Source organism: Helianthus annuus, chromosome 7, assembly GCF_002127325.2.
Source record: "Helianthus annuus cultivar XRQ/B chromosome 7, HanXRQr2.0-SUNRISE, whole genome shotgun sequence".
NCBI classification, from domain to species: Eukaryota; Viridiplantae; Streptophyta; class Magnoliopsida; order Asterales; family Asteraceae; genus Helianthus; species Helianthus annuus.
This window is the reverse complement of record NC_035439.2, coordinates 61,323,608-61,348,556: the sequence shown is the minus strand read 5'-3', so window position 1 is coordinate 61,348,556 and position 24,949 is coordinate 61,323,608.

The following is a 24,949-nucleotide window of genomic DNA, read 5'->3' as shown; positions in this document are numbered from 1 at the left end:
GCGATATAAACCATCGCTTATACTTTCGAACCCGACCCATTTGGTCGGTCATTAGGACCCGACCAAACACATTTGGTGACCATAGCTATAACCTTCCGAGGTTATACCGTGTGGTCGCAATGTTAGGCGTTCCGAACGCGTTCTACGCGAACGACGCGTTAGGGTAGCATAAGCTACCTAAACGGGTCGTGATGGACCGTAAGCACTTAGATTAGGTTTCATTTTAGTATGTAGGCTTTGCTTAGCCATATTACACGAGTCTCCATACTCGTTTGGTTTACGAACCCGCGTACTGTCCGATCCTTCCGATTTGGTCCGGTATATTAACATAAGCTACCTATTAGGTGCCGTTGATATTCCGTGATTTTTAGCATTATCCGGTTATTATATAAGGAATCCAAAGCAATCTCAGGTGAGTACATTGAATCCCTCTTTTACTGTTTTCCAAACTGTTTTGGGGTGAAGCATGTGTACCTATCTGTTATTTTCATGATTTCAAAGTATAATTGATTATACATGATAGTATTTATCTTTTGACAAACTAAATGACTATCTATGGTTTAAACACTGATTTCTCAAAAATTACAAAAGTAATTGTTGGAATAGTACTTATTTTGTTCACCAGACCGATTGGTAGTATGATATAGCGCTATAGGACTAGACACCCCATTCCTGTTGTCATGGAATGTCTGAAACCAATTTGTTTCTCCATCCAAATAGGGATTTCCTTTGTGGTATCCTTATAGTCTCAAAGGTGTAGTTTGATGCACCAGGTCTGAATGAATTCTTAAATCGCACCTTTAAAGTATAGTTTGATATACTCTCATGTGTGGTGTTGTACAGAACCAACATATATTTTGTAATCATCCAAAGCATATTTTGATATGTTATTTACAAACCAAGACATAGTTTAATATGTTATTTATCACATCCAAAGCATATTCTGATATGTTACTTACAAAACTAAAGCATAGTTTAATGTGTTATTTATAAATCCAAGGTATACCTGTAATATACTACTGAAAACTATTATTTTGAACAACTAAAGTATATTTAATATACTATCTATCAAACGATTTGGTTTTGGTTAGTGTTTAGATAACAGAACGAGTGTAATGTGATGAAAACATGGTAGATACGCCGCTGGTACTTCTTATATATAAGTGTTTTCATTGCATTACATACCGTGGCGTTATTTAGTACACTTGGGTTAACAATATTGGAACTGAAATATATTTTAATATATTACTTATTCAACTTTCTTAAAACCAAGGTATATTTTATATATACCATAAACGTTTTATTAAAACATTGTTTTTCAAACAAACTTAACTTATACAAACTCATTTTACATGGTTATTCAGTTAACCATACATTATTCTCTTATTTATACATATCATCTGATCCTATCGTTTTTCAAATGATTTACAAGACAAAGCAAAAAATACGAGGTTCATGACTAAACATTTTCTTAAACTCAAGTCATGAATTCCGTTTTCACAAAACCTATGTATCTCACAGGCATTTTTATGCTGACGTACCTATTTTTACACATGTTTCAGGTGCTGTCTTGAGATGATTGTTGATGCATGCTACATTTAGGATGGACTCGTGCCTTAGCAACTTTAAAACTTGGAAGATCATAGTTGTACTTATGTGATTGTAATAGAACAACGAGTTCATTTAATCAATAAAACAATATTTAAATTTCCATGTGTTATGAAACAATGATTCTGTCCCAACACTCCCCGACGTTTCCGCCACGTTTTGTATGTTCTACGTGGTCGGGGTGTGACACTATCTGCTGATCTTACCAAACTGCTGACTCATAAATGTTGCTCAACTAAAGATCTGATGGAAGACTAAAGTCCTGCTGATTCAATCTACTGCCTTGAGTCAAGCACTGCTGATCCGGACAAGTGCTGCTGGGTTCACAGCAGTAGAAGGTTGCAGCAGCTGTTCTAAAGTCTGTTTTGTAATAGAATGTATTAGCAGTAGTTAACACAAGCAGTGTCTGTATAGATCAGAGGTTAGAGTTTGTTAGGAGGTTAGATGTCACTTTTATGGTGACGTCAGCAAAGATGCTCAGTAGTTTGCAAGTGCCTATAAATAGTTCAGTACTTTGTACTGTTCTATTAGCTCTTTCCATCATTCGTCTTCTTTGCACGAACAAACTACTGAGCTCGGGCTGAGGGGGAGTTTGCATTCATACATCTATCTTTGTAATCGTTGTTGAAATTAAATTCAATCATTCAGTTCATTGTGTAAAAGATGTTTGATTAAAGTATTACTCTCATTTGATTGTATGCAAAGTTTGTTTTCATTTTAATTCCGCTGCACAACTCATCCATTTTCATCTTAACTTCAAACACAAAATACAATCAAAAAGAAACTCAGATCCAACAATTGGTATCAGAGCTTGGACAGTCAAATTTGATTTAACAATCATTTTGACGTAAATAGTTCAGCTCAAAACAGTTGATACTGATCGTTTGTTCGTCGTTGAAAAACAGAGTAAGGATTAATCACCACTAAAGTTGATTTCTCAGTACCTGTAAAACAACAAGAATGACGTCACAATCTCAGGACGATAAAAACAACATTGGTTCTCTCTTTAAACCACCTATGCTAAAAAGAAATGAGTACAACATCTGGCAGAGGAGGATGGGTCACATCCTCGCGCAACAAAGCACAGGTTGTTGGAAGTCTGTCATCTTTGGTCCTCATGTTCCTACAGTGCCAAGCGCTGAAGATGCTAAAAAACAAGTTCCAAAACCCGTTGAAAATTATACTGAAACGGATTATCAAAAGTTTGAACTAGATGCTAAAGCATTTAGTATCATAGCATCAGCGCTGCCCAACAAAATATATGCGGGATTGTTACATTGTGACAATGCCAAAGAGTTGTGGGACGCACTTAAGGAACAGTTTGGAGGTACCGAAGAGGTCATAGAAAACAATAGGGAAATCCTGAACCAACAGTATGAAACATTTTGTCATGTTAATGGTGAATCACTGGCGCAACAATTTGAGCGGTTCAGTTGTCTCATCAGTGAACTGAGGCTTGTTAAAACCACTTTTACAAACTCAACTCAAAACAGCAGGTTCCTCAGGTCACTGCCAGATAAATGGGACACAATAGCGTTTGTCACCCGAAACTCACCTGAGTTCAAGGATCTGACCTTGACCCAACTCCATGGTCGACTCCTGACCTACGAAAGGGAGTTGAACTAGAAAAGGAAGTTACAAGAGTCAGGGAAAACCGTTGATGATTATTCATTCGGTAACACTGCTCTTCTGGGTCAAGAATAATCTGGTGGTAGTGGTAAGGATCAGGGTTATGATCACTTCATTGACATAACTGCTGGTGCAAATTTTAACAACCCTGATCCTCACTCTACAGGTTATGCATTCACTACAAATGAAAACCAGATGTCAGACAATTTAAGCTTTGAACTAAATGATTTACAGCATTTTGACCCCACTGATCTAGAGGAAATGGACATCTTGCATCAACTGTCCTTGCTAAGTGTTAGAACTAGCAAGTTTTATAAAAGAACAGGGCGAAAATTCCCATGGTTGCATGGGAATCTAAGGGTTGGGTTGGATAAATCGAAAATCAAGTGCTATAAGTGTAACAGGTTAGGACATTTTGCTAGAGAGTGTAGGAGTCAAACAATTGGTCCCATAATTACTCACCCTAGTTCAAATCCTAGACCTCAAAATCAAAACACTGTGCACTATGCCCAATATGCCCCAGCAGCACATGTGAACACTGCTCACTATGTTGTTGCTCATGTGCCAGTGCATTATGTCCAAACAGCTGCTCCACAGATTCAATATGTTCAAACCCCTGCTCCCCAGGCACAAGTGCAACCTGCACCACAAACCACTGCTCCAGTAGCAACACAACCAGATCAATAAAGTTTCTTTACTCAAGAGTTTGTTGACTGGAGCAGTATGCCTGAAGACCTCAGTGATGAAAACTTTGCACTCTATGCTTCTAATGTTTCTTCTCATGATGAATTTTGTTTGATGGCATTAGAGTCAATACAGGAGGGTGTTGAATCTGAAGAGAAACAGCTGGTCTCTGAAACAGTGGATGAGGTGATTGAAGCAGTGGTTACTGCTGTGGCTAATGAAGTACTGTTGGAAGAAAGTTCAGGTACCCTAATTGAACCACTGACAGATCTATGGTCTGAAGAAGACAAGAAAGAAGAAAAGGCAGGTGAAAAAGAAGAGAGAGCTGGTGATGAAGAGAATACTCAGTGTGATTGTGCAATGATGGCTGCTCCCAAGGTATCACCTCAAGTTCTAGAAAAACTATGTTCTGACAATTGCATTATTGCTTTTGCTAACATCAAAGAGGTGAATGAAAACCTTAGGAACAAAATCTTAACTGATGAAGTCAAATTTGAAAGATCTTTAAAAGAACTTAAAAACAAATTGGCTGAAAAAGAGAAAGAGATTAGCAGCATGAAAGAAGAGCAAAGCATAACCAAAACCCAATTCCAAACTATGGTAGAAAAATACCAAGTTTGCAAAAAGGAGTTAGAATCCACCCAGATCACATGTGAGAAATGGGTGGAATCATGCAAAGGGTATGAGGTTATGCTTGAGAAATCAGATAAAAAGCAATGTGAAATTTGGGGTTGGTTATAGAAAACATGATGATGAAAACACTGCTTTTGGAAAATCTGTTTCAACCACTGATGTAACTGCTGAGTACATCCCAACAAACAAGAATGGCCAAGAAGTGAAAATCACTGACAAACTTGGTAACAAAATCACACTTGACAGACCAATAGGCCCCTCTGCTTTTGAGGAGATTGAAAATCATCAATTTAAACCAAGATAGTCTGATGAGTGTGATATTCTTGAAAATTTCAAGCCAATGGACTTTACATCAACTGATGGTGTTAAAGCTCCAAAAGCTAAAGTCATTCCTCTTAAGGACATCCCAGCAGTGGTTAAAACCTCTGCTGCAAAGGAGTCTGAAAAGAGGAAGAAGAAAGAAAAAATTGATAACTTGTTTTGTGAATTTTGTGAGAAAAGGAACCATCTAACAAAAGATTGTTTCCACTTAAAAGCTTATGATATAAACAAAACAAGTGTCATAGTTTCAGCTGAAAGCTGCATTGTTTGTGGTAAAACAAACCACAAAACTCAAGCATGTGTGTATCTAAAAAACTTTGACATCAAAAAGAATGAGTACCTTGCTAAAACATCCTTGAGTCCATCAGCATCACCATCTGTCAAATTCACAAAGAAACAACCACTGTTTGTGCCAGTTCAAACAGCTGTCACAAAACAGCTGAACCAAACATCTGTTAAAAGAGATGTTCAGGTTACTGATGCACCTCCTGCCAATCAGTTCAGAAAAGGCAAGGGAAAACAGTCCTACCAAAGGATTCCACACGTTTATGAGGTCTACAAAAAGCCCTCTAAACTCAGAGTGAATAGGCATCCTTTCGGTTACCAGCAGGTGATTGGGCAAGACCCGCAACAGTGGTTAGCAAGGAACAGTACTAAAACTGTCCAAACCCCTGACTTAACCACTGTCCATCACACTGCATCCATACCAGACACTGTTGAGACTCCATCCAAAGCCCTGTTGGCTTTGGAGTCCTTAATGAACTAATCCTTTTACTTCATGTGCAGGGAGCTTCTGCATGCTTTGATAGTCTTTGGTATGTAGATAGTGGAGGCTCCAGGCACATGACAGGATGTAAAGCCCTCCTCAAAGACTTTAAAATCCATGGTGGGGGTGATATATCCTTTGGAAATAATAGTAAAGGAAAGGTTCTGGGGTCTGGAACAGTGCAATCTGGCAATGTAAAATTTGAAAATGTCAATCTAATAGACAATCTAAAATTCAACCTTCTGAGTGTATCTCAAATGAGTGACAAAGGGTTTGGGTCATTCTTCACAAAAGATTGTTGTAGGATTGTTGGACCAGAAATGGTCAAAAAGATTGAAGCAATAATCAAAAATGGTCAAACTAAACTTGTTGCTCAAAGAAGTGGCAATGTTTATGTTGTTGACATGTCAAAAGAGTGTCCCAGAGCTGATGTCTGTCTGTTCTGAGCTGCCTCTAACAAAGAGACAGAACTTTGGCACAAAATACTGGGGCACACAAATCTTAAGACAATAACAGAAATTTCAGAAATTGGTTTGGTGAGAGGCCTACCACAAAAATTGTTTTCATGTCCTGAACATTGCATTTCCTGTTTAAAAGGAAAACAGCATAAAAGTTCCCACAAGTCCATTGAAGAGTCCAAAACAACCAAGTGTTTGCAAATGCTACACATGGATTTGTTTGGCCCAGTTCAAGTCATGAGCCTTAAAAAGAAAAGATATTGTTTGGTTATAGTTGATGACTTTTCTAGGTTTACATGGACTTTCTTTTTGCACTCTAAAGATGAAACTGCAGGCATTTTGCAAGACTTTGTGACACAGGTTGAAAAGCAATTTGACTTTCCAGTGAAAAGATTTAGGAGTGACAATGGCACAGAATTTAAAAATAGGGAGTTGGATGCCTTCTGTGTGAAGAAAGGGATTGTAAGGCAGTACAGCATCCCTAGAACACCAGAGCAAAATGGGGTTGTTGAAAGAAAGAACAGAACTTTGATTGAGGCTGCCAGAACCATGCTTGCAGATTCAGGTTTGCCATTAACTTTCTGGGCAGAGGCAGTAAACACTGCTTGCTATGTCCAGAACAGAGTTTTAATAAACCCCAGGCACAAAAAGACTGCCTATGAAATTCTGTATAAAATCAAACCACTGATCTCATACTTCAAGGTGTTTGGCTGCCCATGCTTTATTTTGAACTTAAAAGATTCCATTTCAAAATTTGCAGCCAAAATTGATTGTGGTTATTTTCTGGGATACTCAACCACTGCCAAGGCCTACAAAGTGTTCAATGCACGGACCAAGGTAGTGGAGGAGACTTTGGAGGTAAAGTTCAATGAACTTTCATCAATGAAAATCCCAGCAAATCCTGCTGAACTGTTTGATCTTGAAAAATTCACTTTTGAAAATACTGTTGTCAAGACTAACAGTGCAGGTCCATCAGAGGATACAACACCAGACTATGGGTATGAAGTCACCATCCCTCAAAGGTCTGCCACAAAGGGAAAAGCATCAGTTGTTCAAAACATCTGTCAAAGCTCAACCACTACTACATCAACAGTTGTTGACCAAAGTAGCCCATTCACCACTGCTTCCACATCCTCAAACACTACTGACAAAAGTCCTCAAACAGTGGATAAAAGTCAGCAGTGGTCCACTCCATTACCACCCATTCCACCACCTTTTGAAGCCACTGCTGAGTCATCAAAGTCATCAGCAGTGGTTAGCTCAGATGATACACATTTGCAGCCTTCACCAACAAATGCCATCATACCATACCAAGGAGATTTAATCTTCTTGAGATCTCATCCACCTGATCAAATCATTGGCAACATCAATGAAGGGGTGCTCACAAGAAGCCAAACCCAAAACATTTGTCTTTTTGCTGGTTTTCTATCACTTCATCAGCCAGTCAAGTACCAAGAGGCACTAAAAGACAACAGCTGGGTAGAAGCCATGCAAGAGGAGCTCCAACAGTTTAAGAGACAACAAGTATGGGAGCTTGTACCACTGCCAAAAGAGGTTAGTCCCATTGGCACAAAGTGGGTCTTCAAGAACAAAACAGATGAAAGGGGCATTATTGTCAAGAACAAAGCCAGGCTTGTGGTTCAAGGTTACAGACAGGAAAAGGGGATTGATTATGATGAAACATTTGCCCCTGTTGCAAGATTGGAAGCTATCAGACTGTTCCTGGCCTTTGCTATCAACCACAACATGAAGGTGTTTCAGATGGATATCAAAAGTGCTTTCCTCTATGGTACATTGCAAGAAGAGGTATATGTATGTCAACCTCCAGGCTTTGAGGATCCATTTTATCCTGATCATGTCTATAGGCTAAACAAAGCCTTGTATGGCCTGAAACAAGCACCTAGAGCCTGGTATGAAACTCTTTCCAACTTTCTACTCTCAAATGGTTTCAAAAGAGGTACCATTGATAAAACACTGTTTCTTAAATGGAGAGGGAAAGATTTAATGATTGTCCAAATTTATGTGGATGACATTATTTTTGGAAGCACATGTACCAAAATGTGTGAAGAGTTTAGAGAACTCATGACAGCTGAGTTTGAAATGAGTGCAATGGGTGAGCTGCAATGCTTTCTTGGTCTCCAAGTACAGCAATTGCAAAATGGAACTTTCATTCATCAAAGCAAATATGCTAAAGAACTTTTAACCAAATTTGATATGAATGATTGTAAACCATGCAGCACACCTATGGCCACAAATAAGCTGGTCATGTCTGATGAAAAGGATGAGCTGATTGACCAAACACTCTATAGAAGCATGATTGGGTCTTTATTGTACCTAACTGCATCTAGACAAGACATCATGTTTGCAACATGTGTCTGTGCAAGAAGTCAATCATCTCCCAGAAAATCAAATCTCATTGCTGTAAAAAGGATTCTCAGATACATAAAAGGTGCTCCCACACTTGGTATCTGGTATCCAGCTAATGGGAACATCAAGCTTTCAGGTTTTTCAGACAGTGACTTTGCTGGATGTCACACCACAAGGAAGTCCACTTCAGGAGGGTGCCAGTTTCTAGGTGATTGCTTAGTATCCTGGCAAAGCAAAAAGCAAGCAGCAGTTTCAACATCCACTGCTGAGGCTGAATACATTGCTGCTGCAAGCTGTACAGCCCAACTCCTGTGGCTTCAAAATCAGTTATTGGATTTTGGTATCACTGCCTTAAAGACACCACTCATGTTGGACAGCCAGGCAGTAGAAAATATCATCAAAAATCCAGTTTCCCATTCTACCACAAAGCACATCGACATCAGACATCACTTTGTGAGGGATTGCTATGAAAAAGGTTTGATTTCTCTGCATCATGTCCCAACTAAAGACCAGCTGGCAGATGTGCTCACAAAAGCACTTGATACAGCCACTTTTGAAAACTTGGTCTCTAGGATTGGGATGCTAAACATGGAATAACAAGCAACATCTTGTTTTTCTATGAATAAAAGCAACAAAATGTTTTCAGAAAATCAAAAATCCATCCTTAAAAATAGCTTAAAAATGAAAATTTCATTAAAATCCTTAAAAGTCTGCCATAACCACTGATTGTTCAAAAGTCTGCTCTACTTCAAAAAGTCTGCCCACTGCTGAAAGGCAACCTCTGTTCTCTCATTCCTTGATAACCACTGTTGTTCAAAAGCAGTGTCTTATCCACTGATATGTTATCCACTGATAGTTAAAATCATCCACTGCCCCCTTTCCACTGCTTTCATCAGTTGCTTTCACCAAAAGTATTGTCCTTCATTTTCACCAGTGGTTGTCACGTGGGCAGTACATAGCAGTCAGACCTTTTGTAACGGCTGCCACGTCAGCATTCATTTTCTTTCCTATAACATCCCACTCACCATCAAAACAGGGTTTTACTATCGAATTGAATTCTTAAAAATTCTCTTCTCAAAGCAGTTTTTCTTCTCATTTCTCACAAATTTCTTCGATCGTTTCGTTTCAAAAATAATAAAATCGAAGCTCTCTGCAAAACCCACATCAAAATCATCGAAAACAGCCTCTCAAAAGGCAACTTCCATTGAAATTCCATTCAAAAAATCTCACAATCTCCTGGGTCTTCTCACAAAACCAGGAACCACAGATGTTTTCGATTCCATTATCACCATCATGGCAAAATCAAAGTACAAAACTTTGCTCACCGCCGACGCACCCATCCACTTGGCGACCCAAAGGGAATTTTGGAAGAATGCAACCCTTGAAAAACAAGGAGACATTGCAACTGCAATCCAATCTTCCATAAAAGGTAAAGCTGTCCACAATACACCACAATCCATCTCTGAAGTCTTTCAACTCGATGACCAGGCAGGTAAAACTTCCTTCACTAAAAACGAGTTGCACATTGATTTCATTGAAAGAGGGTATGAAGCCACAATGATGAAGAAATTAACCTTAGAAAAAGGTTATTTTCCTCCTGCACCAAGATTTCTATTTCATACCCTCCTCCTATGTGTTTCAAACAAAACCACTTCTTTTAATGAGATCCCTATAAAAATTCAAAATCTGGGATATGCAATTCTTCAAGAAGAAAATTATAATTATTCTTGGGAAATCATTAAAGATTTGGTTATTAATGTTGAAAGCAAATCATTCTTACTATTCCCAAGGTTTTTAAGCTATTATTTTCAAAAGAAATTCAGTAAGGATGATTTAGCTCTAATAAACCAAGGTGAAATAACTGCAATAAACTGCCTAACATCTGAAACTTTTTCACGAATGTTAGCACCTTGCAAAACACAAGCAGGGGTACCTGAGCAGAATTTAGCAGCAACCACTGCTCCTCAGGTATCTGCTGCTGAGCCTACTGCTCTAGGTAATCAAAGCAGCAGACCAACTGTTTTGAAACCCACACCTACAAAACCCAAAAAGCTTTACAAAAAGAAAAATCAAAAACCCCCCAACCCAATCAAAAGGGCAACTCTGGAGGATGAGATACCAGAGTTAATGCCTGTGACAACACAAATGTCACAAGAAACCACTGCTGCTACTTCCTCACAGCAGTTGGTACAAATATCTCAACCCATAACCATAACTCCTCCTGCTTCTTCACAAAAAGAACAGGTTGTACACAAAGGGCCACCACATCATGATGCTCTGGATACACTCGTCTCCATCATCCACAGCTCAATGCCTGGAGCAAATCCGCTTTCTAAACCCACCATCACATCCACAATTCCACCAAAAACACAGCTACTGTTGGATGCAATTGATTTGAACCAGGCATTACTCAGTCCTTCTCACTCACCTGTCAATGAGAATATACCTCAACAAATGACTGAGCCTGCTGTATCATTCTTTGCTAACCCACCAACACAACCTGAGGAGGTTACACCCATTGAGTTACAAGAAACTCTTTGTGGTAATCCAAGTGAAGCAGCCACTACAACTGTTGAACCTACAGGCTTACAGTTGGACAGTGGTTACATCTATAAGACTTCCTTGGAGGCAATTCCTTTTATAGCACCTCTGCCAACCACCAGTGGATTTATTTATCCTACTGGCAACATCAAAAGGTTGTCAAGTGTTGAAGGAAGAAGACCCCAGTACCAAGAAAAAGGGGCATCAGTGGTTAAGGTTTGGAGTAAACTCCCTACTTCTACCACTGATAAAACCACTGTTAGTGGGAAATCAGATGATCCCATTAAATTGGGTGATGGTTTAAAGTACCAGAAATTGACGGCTCGTGTTGAAAAACTTGATAACTCTGTTGCAGAACTCAAAGATATGCTACAACAGTTGTTACAAGTACAAAAGGTACAATCCACTGCTGTTCCACCTTAAGCACCTGCTCTCCAACAGGCACCTGCTACAAATGAGCTCTGGAATCTATTTCAACCTTTTCTCCATCATCAAGCACAAATAGCAGATCAGCAACATGAAAAACATGTTCAACAATTGAGAAATGCTATGGAGTCTAGGTACAAAGACACTCAGGCTGATCTAAAGGCTCTCAAAACTCAGATCTTGCATTCCACTGGCACTGCTCCTCCACCAGTGTTCTTCATTGATCAACTCCCCGAAGATAATGCCAAAAAGGGGGAGAAAATGCAGGAATGGAGAAGGAAAGGAATAAAAGATGGTCTTTACCTCGCACCAGAAAATTCCAATATGACCAAACAGATTCCTTTGCCAGATGGGAGTAAGAAACTTGATGTGACTACAAATGCACTTGCAGAAGCACTTGCATGTGTAAAAAGGGATAGAGAGGCCAAAAAGAAAGCCAAGGTGGATTATCCAGATCAGTGTACTTCAGGGTCAAGAGATGATGAAAATCTCTTTGATGAAAAGAAGAAGCCTACTAGAAAATAAGGCTACCCAAATCCATTCCGGTCAGACGTTCAAAGTCTGCTCAAAAACCACCACCTAAAACACCTGTTGTAACTCCTGGTGTATCAGCTGCTGTTGGTACTTCAGTAGTTTCAACATCTGCTCCCACTTAAACACACACCACTTCAACACACACTACATCCAATGTTTTACCTTCATCACCACCAAAATCACAATCACCTCCTGTCAAAAGGCAGAAGACAGCAGTTGTTATAACTTCTGCTGTAAAGACAACAGTGGTTGGAACACCAGTTGTTTCAACAACTGTTATTCTATCACAAACCACTGCCACTACAACCACCTTTCCATCCAAAACATCATCAGTCCCTCCTCAAATAAAGAGGAGAAGGCTAATTCCTAAAGATGATGTCGCTTCACCATCCCCAACATCTTCAAAACCGTTAGCTCTTGTCAATATACCAAAACCAGTTCCACTTTCTTCAGTTCCAATGCACAAACCCTTACCTCCTGCAGGTGTTCAATTTCCTCTTGAACTAGAAGCTGTCAGAGAAGAGATAAAATCCTTCTATGCTGAGGATGACCCTGCCAAAAGGAGTTTGCCTTCAATCAAAGGATATCCCTGGCCCAAAAACATTGAAGAATATTTGAAGATAAAGGCCAAGCAAGCAGAGGATATCTCGTAAAGAAACACACAAGGGAAATCTGACAAAGAAGTATCAAGATACTACCAATATCTGCTCACACAAGTCAGTTCCCTAGAACGTTTTGCTAAAAATGTCAGTCAACAAATTTCAGTAAGAGCAGCTGAAACTCTGAAGAAAGACTACATTGAAAGCATTATGTTTTACAAGAAATACAAAGGAGAGAGACACATGTACAAAGAGTGGACTGTTCCAGAGCTTGAAGCTGAAGCAGCCAGAATTCAAGTTATGATAAAAAGGAAAGTCACTCACACTCCTCCTGATTGGGCAAAATTCAAAAAGAATGTACCTGAAAAGCAGTTGGAACTAAAAAGAATGAAAGAAGAATTGGTTGTTGCTGAATTTGGCACCAAAAGACAAGTTGCTAGATGGAAAGAAGATTTGGTCAGGTCAACCTACAAAAGGTTGGAGGAATTAAGGAAGAAAGATCCAAAAATCCCTCAAAAACCTGACTACCCTGAAGCAGCGGTTTCAAAAGGACCATCAAAGCTGCAAATCAGGAGATTCACTTCTCCAACTGGTAATGCCATCTACAAAAGAAGGACACAAAGCCAGTTAGGAGCTGAAACTGTTCAAGAAATTCTTGCTGGAAATGTTGTTTTAAAAGAAGGCTTGTTAAGAACGTTAAAAGAAGAACTTGAACAGGAAAACTCTGCTACCACTGCTCAGCCAGTGATGAACAGGCCAACTTCTGCAAATAAACATCTCCCAAGAAACCCACCAGGCTCAAAAATATAAAAGTGGGCAACTGACAAACAGACCTGCGTATTGACTTTGCTTAGGTCTGGTGGAGAAGTGGAGAAAATATCAAGGGAACAAGCTCTTGGCCTGAGTCTTGAAGATTTGCAGGATCTCCTTGATCTTCCACTTACTAGGGATGATGAAGATACAGATGCCCTTGACTTTGAATTACAATTTAAAGGTTAGATAAGGGAGCTGTTAATGAGGCAATAAAATACCCACAAATAATGAAGGGTTTTGGCATTATCTGTTCCAGGGGGAGATTGTTGGGATTGAACCCTATCAGAGGAACAGATAATTAAAGCCAAAACTGGATCAGAACAGTGGATTATGAATAAGCAGATGCTGATACACAAATCTCTCCCCTTGAAAGTGATTACAACTACTGATGACCTCCTATCTGCTGATCTTACCAAACTGCTGACTCATAACTGCTGCTCAACTAAAGATCTGATGGAAGACTAAAGTCCTGCTGATTCAATCTACTACCTTGAGTCAAGCACTGCTGATCCGGACAAGTGCTGCTGGGTTCACAGTAGTAGAAGGTTGCAGCAGCTGCTCTAAAGTCTGTTTTGTAATAGAATGTATTAGCAGTAGTTAACACAAGCAGTGTCTGTATAGATCAGAGGTTAGAGTTTGTTAGGAGGTTAGATGTCACTTTCATGGTGACGTCAGCAAAGATGCTCAGTAGTTTGCAAGTGCCTATAAATAGTTCAGTACTTTGTACTGTTCTATTAGCTCTTTCCATCATTCGTCTTCTTTGCACGAACAAACTACTGAGCTCGGGCTGAGGGGGATTTTGCATTCATACATCTATCTTTGTAATCGTTGTTGAAATTAAATTCAATCATTCGGTTCATTGTGTAAAAGATGTTTGATTAAAGTATTACTCTCATTTGATTGTATGCAAAGTTTGTTTTCATTTTAATTCCGCTGCACAACTCATCCATTTTCATCTTAACTTCAAACACAAAATACAATAAAAAAGAAACTCAGATCCAACAGTTAGCATTGTCAGCCGATCAGCTAGCCCAGCCGATCGGCCAGCACTCTCTTATTCTGTCATTGCCTATAAATAGCGAGTAGGACAGTTTATTTAGAACCTTTTTACACTTTCATTTGCTACCTACCTTTTGTATGTCTGATTTCTTTCTGGCTCCTGTACATTTTCACATCATTCAATAGAATATCAGGCGGTGATTCAAAGTAGAATGTTGTCTCTGTATATCTGCTATGTGATTACATGAATTCCGCGCATTGATCACTTTACGATTCAACTACGTTTACGAACAGCAAGATCCCATCCGAGGGACCAACAAGTGGTATCAGAGCATTAGGAAGCTGAATCGAGATCTACAGAAATGAATTCACCAGAATTCAAGCCGTTCTTGTTGATTTAGAGACGAATTCACCGGAATTCAAGTTGTGTTTGCTGTGTCAGAAACAAATTTTACCGGAAATTTGTTATTTCTATCATTTAGACTCAAATTTCGCCGGAAATTTGACCGATTCTTCTATATTCTTCTCAGATCTAGCTTTACTTTTCACTTTTACATCATAAAACCAGAAAAACTTAAAATTCAGTGAGATTTTACGGTTAAAAATTGACAAATTTGCTATCAATCGAGTCGCAATCATTAGAATTACACTCCTACAAAGTTTCACAATCAGATTCAATCTAAAACTTGTTCAAATTGATCAAAATCTATGGAAAACTGTTCATGTTTGTTGATGTCAGCCAGTCGAACGACCTAGCCGATTCATGTACTTGCTGACGTCATCATTCCAGTTGCATAACCGTTCAGATATTTTCGACTGTTGCTGACATCATCAGTGTTAGCCGATCAAATGAGCAATTCGATCAGACAGCATTGTTGACATTTGATATTGTTGCTGACATCATATTGCTAGCCGATCGAATACACCACTCGATCGGACAGTAATTATGTACTGATTACATAGTTGTATTTGTCAGCCGATCGAACGAGTCACTCGATCGAACGAGCCAGCCGATTGTGGGTGTGTTGATCGATCGAACGAGCCATTCGATCCAAGTGTCCTTGTGTTTACATCTTTGAAATTCAAAATTTTTCTAAGTGTTTGATAAACATCTCAGGTACTTAACTATGGAAGAATTCATGAACCCATTCAGTGAAATGTATGCGTTTGCTGGTAATGGTGGAGATGATTCAACAAACCGAACAAATGAGAATACTCCAAGTACGAGAAAGACGTTGACAGAAGCACTTAGTGTGGAAAGCGCTTATGGAACCTACAATAAGCCACCAAAGCTGTTAGCAATTGAAGATTATAACCGGTGGGCAAAACGATTCGAGGAATGGTTGAAAGCCTTCGCGTACCCCAGTTGGAAAAGTTTAAAAAATGGTTTTAACAATGGAAGAGAAGACTTTGAGAACATGTCAGAAAGTGAAGAGATTGAATACTTTGTGGCCGAACAAAAATGTTTAGCTTTGATTAACCAATCAGTGAGAGAAGATATAATCTCACTAATTGATTATTCAAACGCAAAGGATCTTTGGGATAAATTACAAAAGAAATGTATCGGTACTGTAGAAATCATTAAAAACAAAAAGAAACTACTAAAAAAGGAATTTGATCTGTTTGGTTGTCTTAAAAATGAGTCTGTTCCAAAAATGATTGAACGTTTCGGGCATCTAAAGCTAGAGTTGGCCAGGCATTGGATTGTGTTTACTCAAGAAGAGCTTGTGGACAAGTTATTTGATTCTTTGCCAGACGAAATGGATTGGCAATACTTCGCAATGATGATCAAAAATACAATCCAGCCAAGTGTTCTAACAGTTGATTTACTGATAGAGAAACTTGAGAGTCATGAGCTCGAAATAAAGAAAACACATAAAGTCAATCACTCGTTATATCAACAAAATGTGGAACTTTATTATCCAAAGAACCTGATGCAAAAGACTGGATCTCCGAAAACAGCCTTCACTGCAGAAAGTTCACAACCAATGACTCAAGAAACCTCACACAGTGGTTTTCATGGAGGAATGTCTTCCAACACTACAAGTCAAGGATCATCTTCAAGCACATCAAACCAACAGCAAACTGCACCAAAGAATGTCTTTCAATGTAACATTGCAGTTGACTTGAAAAATGGTCAGAATTTTAGTGAGGAGTCGGCGAAACAACAGATGATTTTCTTAGCATCTGTTTTGGAGTCATATGAGGGGTTAGTTGCTGGGAAGATAGGTAACACCAACCTGACGAAGGAAGACTACGATCAAATAGATCCTGAAGAAATGGAGCTAACTGATATTCGTTGGGCTATGGCTAGTGCTGTTCGTCGAGCACAACGCTTCATGGAAATAACTGGGAGGAAAACAATTGGTGGTCCATCTACCAAATTGGGTTTCGATAAGTCTAAAGTGACATGCTTCAAATGCAAACAAAAAGGTCACCTTAAACGAGAGTGCAGAAACGAGTATGCTGATGAATCTGCTAATCCATTCCGAGAAGATTACTATAAGAAAGCCATTTATCATCAAAACAAGTCGGAACCTCCAAGGCTGAAGCAGATTGAAGAAAAAGATAAAGAAAAGTCAAGAGCCCTAGCAGTCATTCATGATGATGAGGGATACGACTGCAGTGAGATATTTCCTGAAGAAGATGCAGTTGGTTACGCTTTCGCAGCAGGAAAGATTGTTCCGTTCAAAGACACAAGAACAGAAGAAGAAAAGTTTGTGAACAGAAGAATGAAAGCCCAAACAAAAGTAAGCAGAATCTATACCATTTACAAGGAAGCAAAAAGGGCTAAAAGGTGGGATCCAGACAGAGAAAGTTATCTTGATCCTCAAGGTAATATCGCAATCGATCCAAGTTCACTCAGTGTTGATGCAATCATTCAGCAATATGCTGAAGAAGAAGAAGCTAGACAGAGAGAATGGTGGGGTGAAGGTGAAAAGAAAGAGAAAGAAGAAAAGGTGAAGTCAGCAGAGAAGAAGATCGATGATGGGGTGATAGATACATCACAAGAGCTCACAGCCGAAAATCTGATGAAGATGGCAGACAAAGTTCTAGCTGCAAAAGAACTGGAGGTAGATTCTAGTTTTGGAACTGAGTCAAACGCCAAGGTTAGTTAGATAAACATGAATGTAGTGTCAGGTAAGAAAGACAAAAGCGAAAGTGACTGCAAGAATTGCATGAAAAATTGCAAAGATTGTAGTACTATCGCTTATCTCAACAACAAAAAGGTTGAAGATCTGACAAAAAGAGTCAGAGAGGTTGAAAACCAAATCTTAAACCGGGATAAATTGCTAAAAGCTTCAAACGATCGTGCAAAAGAGTTAACTGAAAAAATTGAAAGTGATAAAAGTGACACAGAAAGAACTAAGAAAGAAAATGAAAAACTCATTCTTGAAAATCATCACATCACTGAAAATTTTGAGAAGCTTAAGCGAATGGTTAAAGATTCGGATGATCAAAATGGGAAAACAACAAAAGAAAATGTTCAACTGTCGGTTGTGTTAAGGGTGAAAGAGGAGTTAATAAACAAACAATTGGATGAAATTGCAAATCTGAAGCTTCAATTCCAAGAAGCAAAAATTGAAAATGAACACATCCAATTAAAATTAACCAGTTACAACTCCGCAAGCTTTGTTCTGCAGCACATTGTTCCCAAACCCATCGGGAAAAACAAAGCTGGCGAAGATGTATTTTCGGACGGAACTGGAGTGGGATATCATCAAGTCCCACCACCTGTTTTAAACAATTTCTCAAAGAAAAAGTCCGGACTGGTTAATGATGATGAAAATTCAGATGAAATAAAACTTCCAGAGTCAATTGATGTTACATTCTCATCATCATCATCTGATGATAGTGTTCAGACTGATATTGTCAAAAGCATGGCAGAAAGTGTCTTAGAGTCTGATTTAAATGAAGATAATGGTTGTTTCTTGGATAAATACATTCCAAAACAAAAATCCAATAACAACTTAAATGAAGAACCAAATCTTGTCATGTACAAGATGTTGGGTTCAGATAAGATGTTTTCGGATACCGAGTTTCCGATTGAGAATGTAAATGTCAACAAATTGAAAAATGTTTACAAATTGATCGAAGTTGAGTTGACAGAAGTGAAAAGTTTGAACCAACCAAAAAGACAAATGAATTTCGAAAAGGATAAAGCTTACTACAAGAAACCCGTTATTCCTCCACGTTTTTCTAATAACAATCGAAACAATTGGTCGGGTGGATATCAGGGGGGTAAGTCTTATCAGAAGAAAAATGTTCAAAACAAGAAGTTTATTGAAAAGAAAGTGTTTATGAACAGTTCGAGTTCATTTTCAAATGAAGAACCTGAATTTTTTTCAAAATCAAACAAAGAATTATTTGAGGAAAAAGCCTCGCAACCTCAGTCTGAAGGCACTAGTCGGGTTGTTGACACCCGAACATGTTTCAGATGCAATCAAGTTGGGCATACTACACGAAAGTGTACCAACTTGAAGTCTAAGACTGATGTTGTTGAAAATCAAAAGAAGAAAAATGATGAGAAAGAAAAGGCTCCATTGATTGTTAAGAAAAAGAGTTTGAAAAATGACAACACCAAAGTCAAAACTGAACCCGTAAAGAAGGTGGTAATTAAAAATGATAAATTTTACAAACGGGTCGCAACAACTCAACAAACATGGAAGCTGAAAGTTGCTGAAATGAGAACAAGTGGGTCAAAATCTAAGGTTTCTGAAGTAGAAAAACAATCATCTTCTACCACATCGGTAAAGATGAGTGTTCCGGAAAAGAAAAGGGTTCCATTATCTCAACATGTTTGGAAACCAAAAAGTGAGAAGAAAATTTCAACTTCCAAGGTGAAAAAGTCTGAAGAATCAATTACGGTTGATTATGATGAAAATTTTCCACCTCTCAAGGCTGAAAATTTCAAAATTCAAATTGCAAGAGTCAAAGTTACACCTAAGGCTGATGAGTCCTGGGTGGACTCGATGTTTGACTGAACAATTTGAATTGCCGGAGCTTCCTTGATCGTGAAGCATGTATCGGGTTCTTTTATTGAAATGTTTTAATCATGTTTGTTTATATGCAGGATCTTCCACAACTTGTTTCAAGATGGATCATGGACAGTGGAGCTTCCAGACATATGACAGGGAAGACTGCATTGTTGTACGATGTGAGGAATATAAATGGAGGATATGTTGGATTCGCGGGCAATCAAGGTGGTCCTATAATTGGTAAAGGAACGTTATCAAATGGGATTGTAACGTTTGAAAGAGTCAATTACATTGCTGAGCTGGAGAACAACCTACTAAGTATTTCTCAGATCTGTGACAGAAAGTACACCACTCATTTCACTGACAAAGAATGTTTGATTCTAAAACCGGGATTTGTTGTTCCTGAGGAGTGGATCATCATGAGGGCACCAAGAGTCAACGACCTATATGTATTGGATATGAGCATAGCAATGACAACAACGGGTCAGGCTCACTGTTTTGTGTCAAGAGCAACTGAGAAGGAGTCAAGATTATGGCACCGAAGGATGGGGCATATACATCTTTGAAAAATGAATCACTTGGTGCATAATGATCTGGTTACAGGAGTTCACATCAAAGGTTTTCATCTAGAAGGGGAGTGTATAAGTTGCATTAAAGGCAAAAAGAAGAAAAAGTCACACCCCAAAAAGTAAGTCAATTCAGTTTCACGACTGTTGGAAAGACTTCACATGGATTTATTTGGTCCTGTGAATGTCAAAAGCATTATAGGAGATTACTATTGCTTGGTCGACACTGATGATTATTCTAGATTTTCTTGGGTATCTTTCTTGAAGACAAAGGATGAAACGTTTGACAGTTTGATGGCGTTATTCAAAAAGATTGAGAATCTGTACCAGAGACGTATCCGAAGAATTAGAAGTGATAATGGTACTGAATTCAAAAACCACAAGATGGAAAAATTTTTGTGAAGAAAGAGGTATATTGCATGAGTTTAGTGCTCCATACACTCCGCAGCAAAAAGGAGTAGCAGAACGCAAAAACCGGACACTAATTGAGACAGCCAGAACTATGCTTACATATTCAAAACTTCCAATAATTTTTTGGGCTGAAGCTGTTTCTGCAGCATGCTATACTCTCAACAGAGTTCTCACTGTCAAGAAATTCAACAAAACATGCTTTGAATTGATCAATAACCACAAGCCTAACTTGAAGTATCTTGAACCGTTCGGGTCACCCTGTACGGTGATAGAACCTTTTGGAAAATTTGGTCCGAAGTGCATCGAGGGTATAGTTATTGGATATGCAAGTCCTCTGCGCCGTGTCTTCGTGCCAAGTGAAAAGCGGATTATTGAAGCTGCAAATGTTGAATGTCAAGGTAATACGATGCCGCCTTATAACCCAGGAGATTCATGGCGTTACCATTATGACACGTTGTGGGATTCCTTTGATGTAATGGAAGAACCTGAAGATGAAGAATACTTCTTTGATGAGCTGGATATTCTTAGAGACTATGAATCATCAGAAAAAAGATTTCCAGCACAGTATTCTAGGCAATCTCAGAAAACTTCAAATGATGATGAAGCCGGTCCTAGTAATGCTGGTGAACAAAATGATACTCCTCAAACTCAAGAAAATCAGACAACAACAAATGATGACACAACATCTGACATTGGTCCAACTTTTGATCATGGGGATTCTGAATCTGAGGGGGAGCAAATCAAGATCTTAGGTCAAGCAGATCCTATCAGTGAAGAAGGTGCAAATCAAAATGTCACTAATCTGGAAGGCAATGTGGATGTTCCGAGTGAAGTAATGCCCAGAACTCTTTCATATCATCCGGAGGAGCTGATCATCGGAGAGCTTCAATCAGGAGTTCGCACCAGACATCAAATTGACTAAGGGCTTACTAGATTTTATTCAACAGTAGCACCTCTACAAACTGAATTTTCACTATGTTGTTTTATCTCGCAGATTGAACCTCGAACGTATAAAGAGGCGCTTACTGAAGATTCTTGGGTCAACGCGATGCAAGAAGAGCTGAACCAGTTTGAGAAATTAGGTGTTTGGAAACTGGTAGATTTACCAGAGGGTCACAGAAAAATCAACACCAAATGGGTGTTCAAGTGTAAGAGGGACGACAGAGGTGTAGTGGTCAGAAACAAAGCTCGACTTGTTGTTCAGGGCTTCAGTCAATAGGAGGGAATTGACTTTACCGAAGTGTACGCTCCTGTGGCACGACTAGAAGCAATCAAAATTTTCCTAGCATTTGCATCATGGAAAAACTTTAAAGTCTACCAGCTTGATGTGAAGTCGGCCTTTCTCTATGGCAAAGTGAAGGAGGAAGTGTATGTGGGACAGCCACCGGGCTTCGTCGATCCACACCACAAGAATAAAGTGTATCTCTTGGATAAAGTGTTATATGGCTTACACCAGGCCCCGAGAGCCTGGTATGAGACATTATCTCAGCATTTGCTAGCCAATCACTTCATCCGAGGAACAATAGACGCCACCCTCTTCACAAAGATAGTCGACGGTCACCTGCTGATAGTACAAATTTATGTGGATGACATAATTTTTGGGTCAACAAACGAGGACTTGTGCAAAGACTTTGAATAAGTGATGAAGCAAAAGTTCGAAATGTCATCAATGGGGGAAATGAAATTCTTTTTGGGACTCCAAGTTGATCAACTTCCTGAAGGAATTTTTATACACTAGACGAAGTACGTTCATGATATTCTAGAAAAATTTGTAACGTCAGGTTCTACTCCTGCGGCAACCCCATTAGCAACAAATCATGGGATTCACCCATATCTCACCAAAGACAGGGCAGATGAAACACTTTATCGTTCCATGATTGGTTCTTTGATGTATCTAACTGCTTCAAGACCCGACATTATGTATCCGACGTGCCTCGCAGCAAGATTTCAATCTAACCCGAGAGCTTCGCACTTGATCATTGTGAAAAGGATATTACGCTACCTGAAGGGAACTCCATCGTTGGGGTTGTGGTATCCTAGAATAGGTGATTTTACGCTCGAAGGGTATTCCGACTCGGATTTCGGATGCTGCAAAGTCAATGCCAAATCAACAACTGCAGGATGCCAGTTCTTTGGACCTCGCTTGGTCACCTGGCAGTGTAAGAAACAAACGTCTGTGGCACTATCCACATGTGAAGCAGAGTACATTTCTGCCAGCAGTTGCTGTTCTCAGATCCTGTGGATACAGCAACAGATGCGCGATTATGGTTTGCAGTTTCTTAACCCTCCTCTTTTTGTTGATAATGAGGCCGAAATAAATATAACAAAAAATCCGGTACATCACGCTAAAACCAAACATATAGAAATTCGTCATCACTTTATTCGCGATTGTTTCGAGAAAAAGTTGATACGAATTGAGAAAATCCACACTGACGAGCAAAAAGCTGATTTACATACGAAAGCATTTGATAGATCACGTTTTAAATATCTTTTAAAACTGAATGGTATGATGCTTTTGTCGGTAAAGGATGGGATTGTTGGCGTTGATGAGGATACCACTGTAGATGATGTTGATAATCTACCTGTTTTGGTGTGACAACCCTCAAAATCCCATGTATTCCGTACAAATTATTAATGATAATTAAAGTGTCTGACGACTGTGTGGAATTACTTAACTGCTATCTGATATCTGTGTTATGCTTACACGTATTTGTTAATATGCTAAGGAATATGCTAAGGAATATGCTAAGGAATATGCTAAGGAATATGCTAAGGAATATGCTAAGGAATATCCTAAGGAATATGCTAGGAATATGCTAGGAATATGCTAGGAATATGCTAGGAATATGCTTGGAATATGCTAGGAATATGCTATATGGAAGATCTTATAAATACCACCATTCCACCAAAACTCTCTTTCTCTCCTCTCCTCCCTAGCTCACGGCCGAACACCCCCTTGTCACTACATCCATTTTCGGCTCTTGATCTCCTCATTCCAAGCATACACAAGTCTTTCGGGTCACGCATAAGGAGTCTTGGAGCTAACGGAAGGCGAAGGACCTCGTTATCTTGCTTTTATCCACCAATTTTACGCCTTTGATCTTCCCTAGCCTTGTGCTAGTTGTAAGTGCTTCTAATCAACTTCTTGTTCATGTTTGATGTGGTTAATAAGAAGATTAGTCGGTTAAAAATTATGAACATACAAGATCCAAATCTAAAAGTCTACTAAAATTATGAACAAGGTGGTTAATGAATGAATATTAGTGTAAAGCACGTAGATCTTGTGTGATTATGATTATTGGTTGATGATCTGAAGTATTGCTGGATAATATTAATGTTTGATGTTGTTGTGAATACTAAACTTGTTAACGGTATCGATCGAACACGATTTAGAAGGTTAAACACTAAAAATCAGAATCTGTCCAAGTTTTACAGCCAACTTCAGTTGGCTGTAAACAGGTCATAAACCTAACGAAAACCTGATATTTTAAGTCTAAAATGTGATATTATGAAATACGGTTCTAATGGCACCGGAATCGTAATTTTTGGACTTCGTTTACTATTTTTAAAATGTTAAATTGTAACAGCAACTTAAGCTGAATTTTGACAGCAATAAATGGGTGTCGTACTTTCAGTCATAACCTGAGTTTTGTGATGAATCGGACCATGAAATTTGTACAGTAGATGACAACCGATGCATGCGTAATTACCCCACTGGAATTTCGTAAATCGGACACTCGATGAATTTTTAATGAATTGTTCCGTGGACTGTGGTCAGAAATTCATAAATCTAAGTTCAGTCCGGAATATGAATTGTTATAAAATATTGGTAGCGAACCGGACCCCGATATTTTTACACAATAAAATATGGAACGTTTAAGATATCTTGTAAAAATTTGGGAATTTTTGGAATAATTTAACTATTTTATTAAAACGTCCGAAAACAGCCGGTTTTGAATATTAATGCTGAATTGATAAAAGTTGTGACTTGCGTGTCTAAATGTCGAGTATGCTATCCGTGAATGATCTAACATGGTATATATGTTATGTGCATTATCGTATGTTTGATTTTGAGTGGGGAATGGATGGGAAACTTAGAGGGGCATAAACCGTTAAAATGATGCATGTTGTGTGATAGATACATGTAGGAACTTTGTGTTCTATTTGAAAGCCACTAAATGACTAACTGGTAAATTATATTAGGACGTGATTGACCGACCTTGACTGTTAGCTATATTGAGAATCTAACCGAGCAAACCGAGGTGAGTTCACACTTTCTTCAAGGCATGGGATTCCCGGTGATTTGGGAATGGGTTAAAGAATTTAAAACTGAATCTACATATCCTCCTTGGGTAGGATATGTACGGCCATCCTCCTTGGGTAGGATGCCAATATTACTCCTGCGTATTCTCCTTGGGTAGAACTACGTACGTTCGTCCTCCTTGGGTAGGACAACAACCTTAAAACTTACTAGACAAAACTCTATCATAAGTCCCTCATTTTTTTTATCGACTTAATCGCCGAGGCCAAAGGCGAGCGGGTCATTAGTTAATAGCGCTATTAGGTTTAACAAACCTCACACCGTGCCAGTCGGACGGGCGTGTACTAATGGACT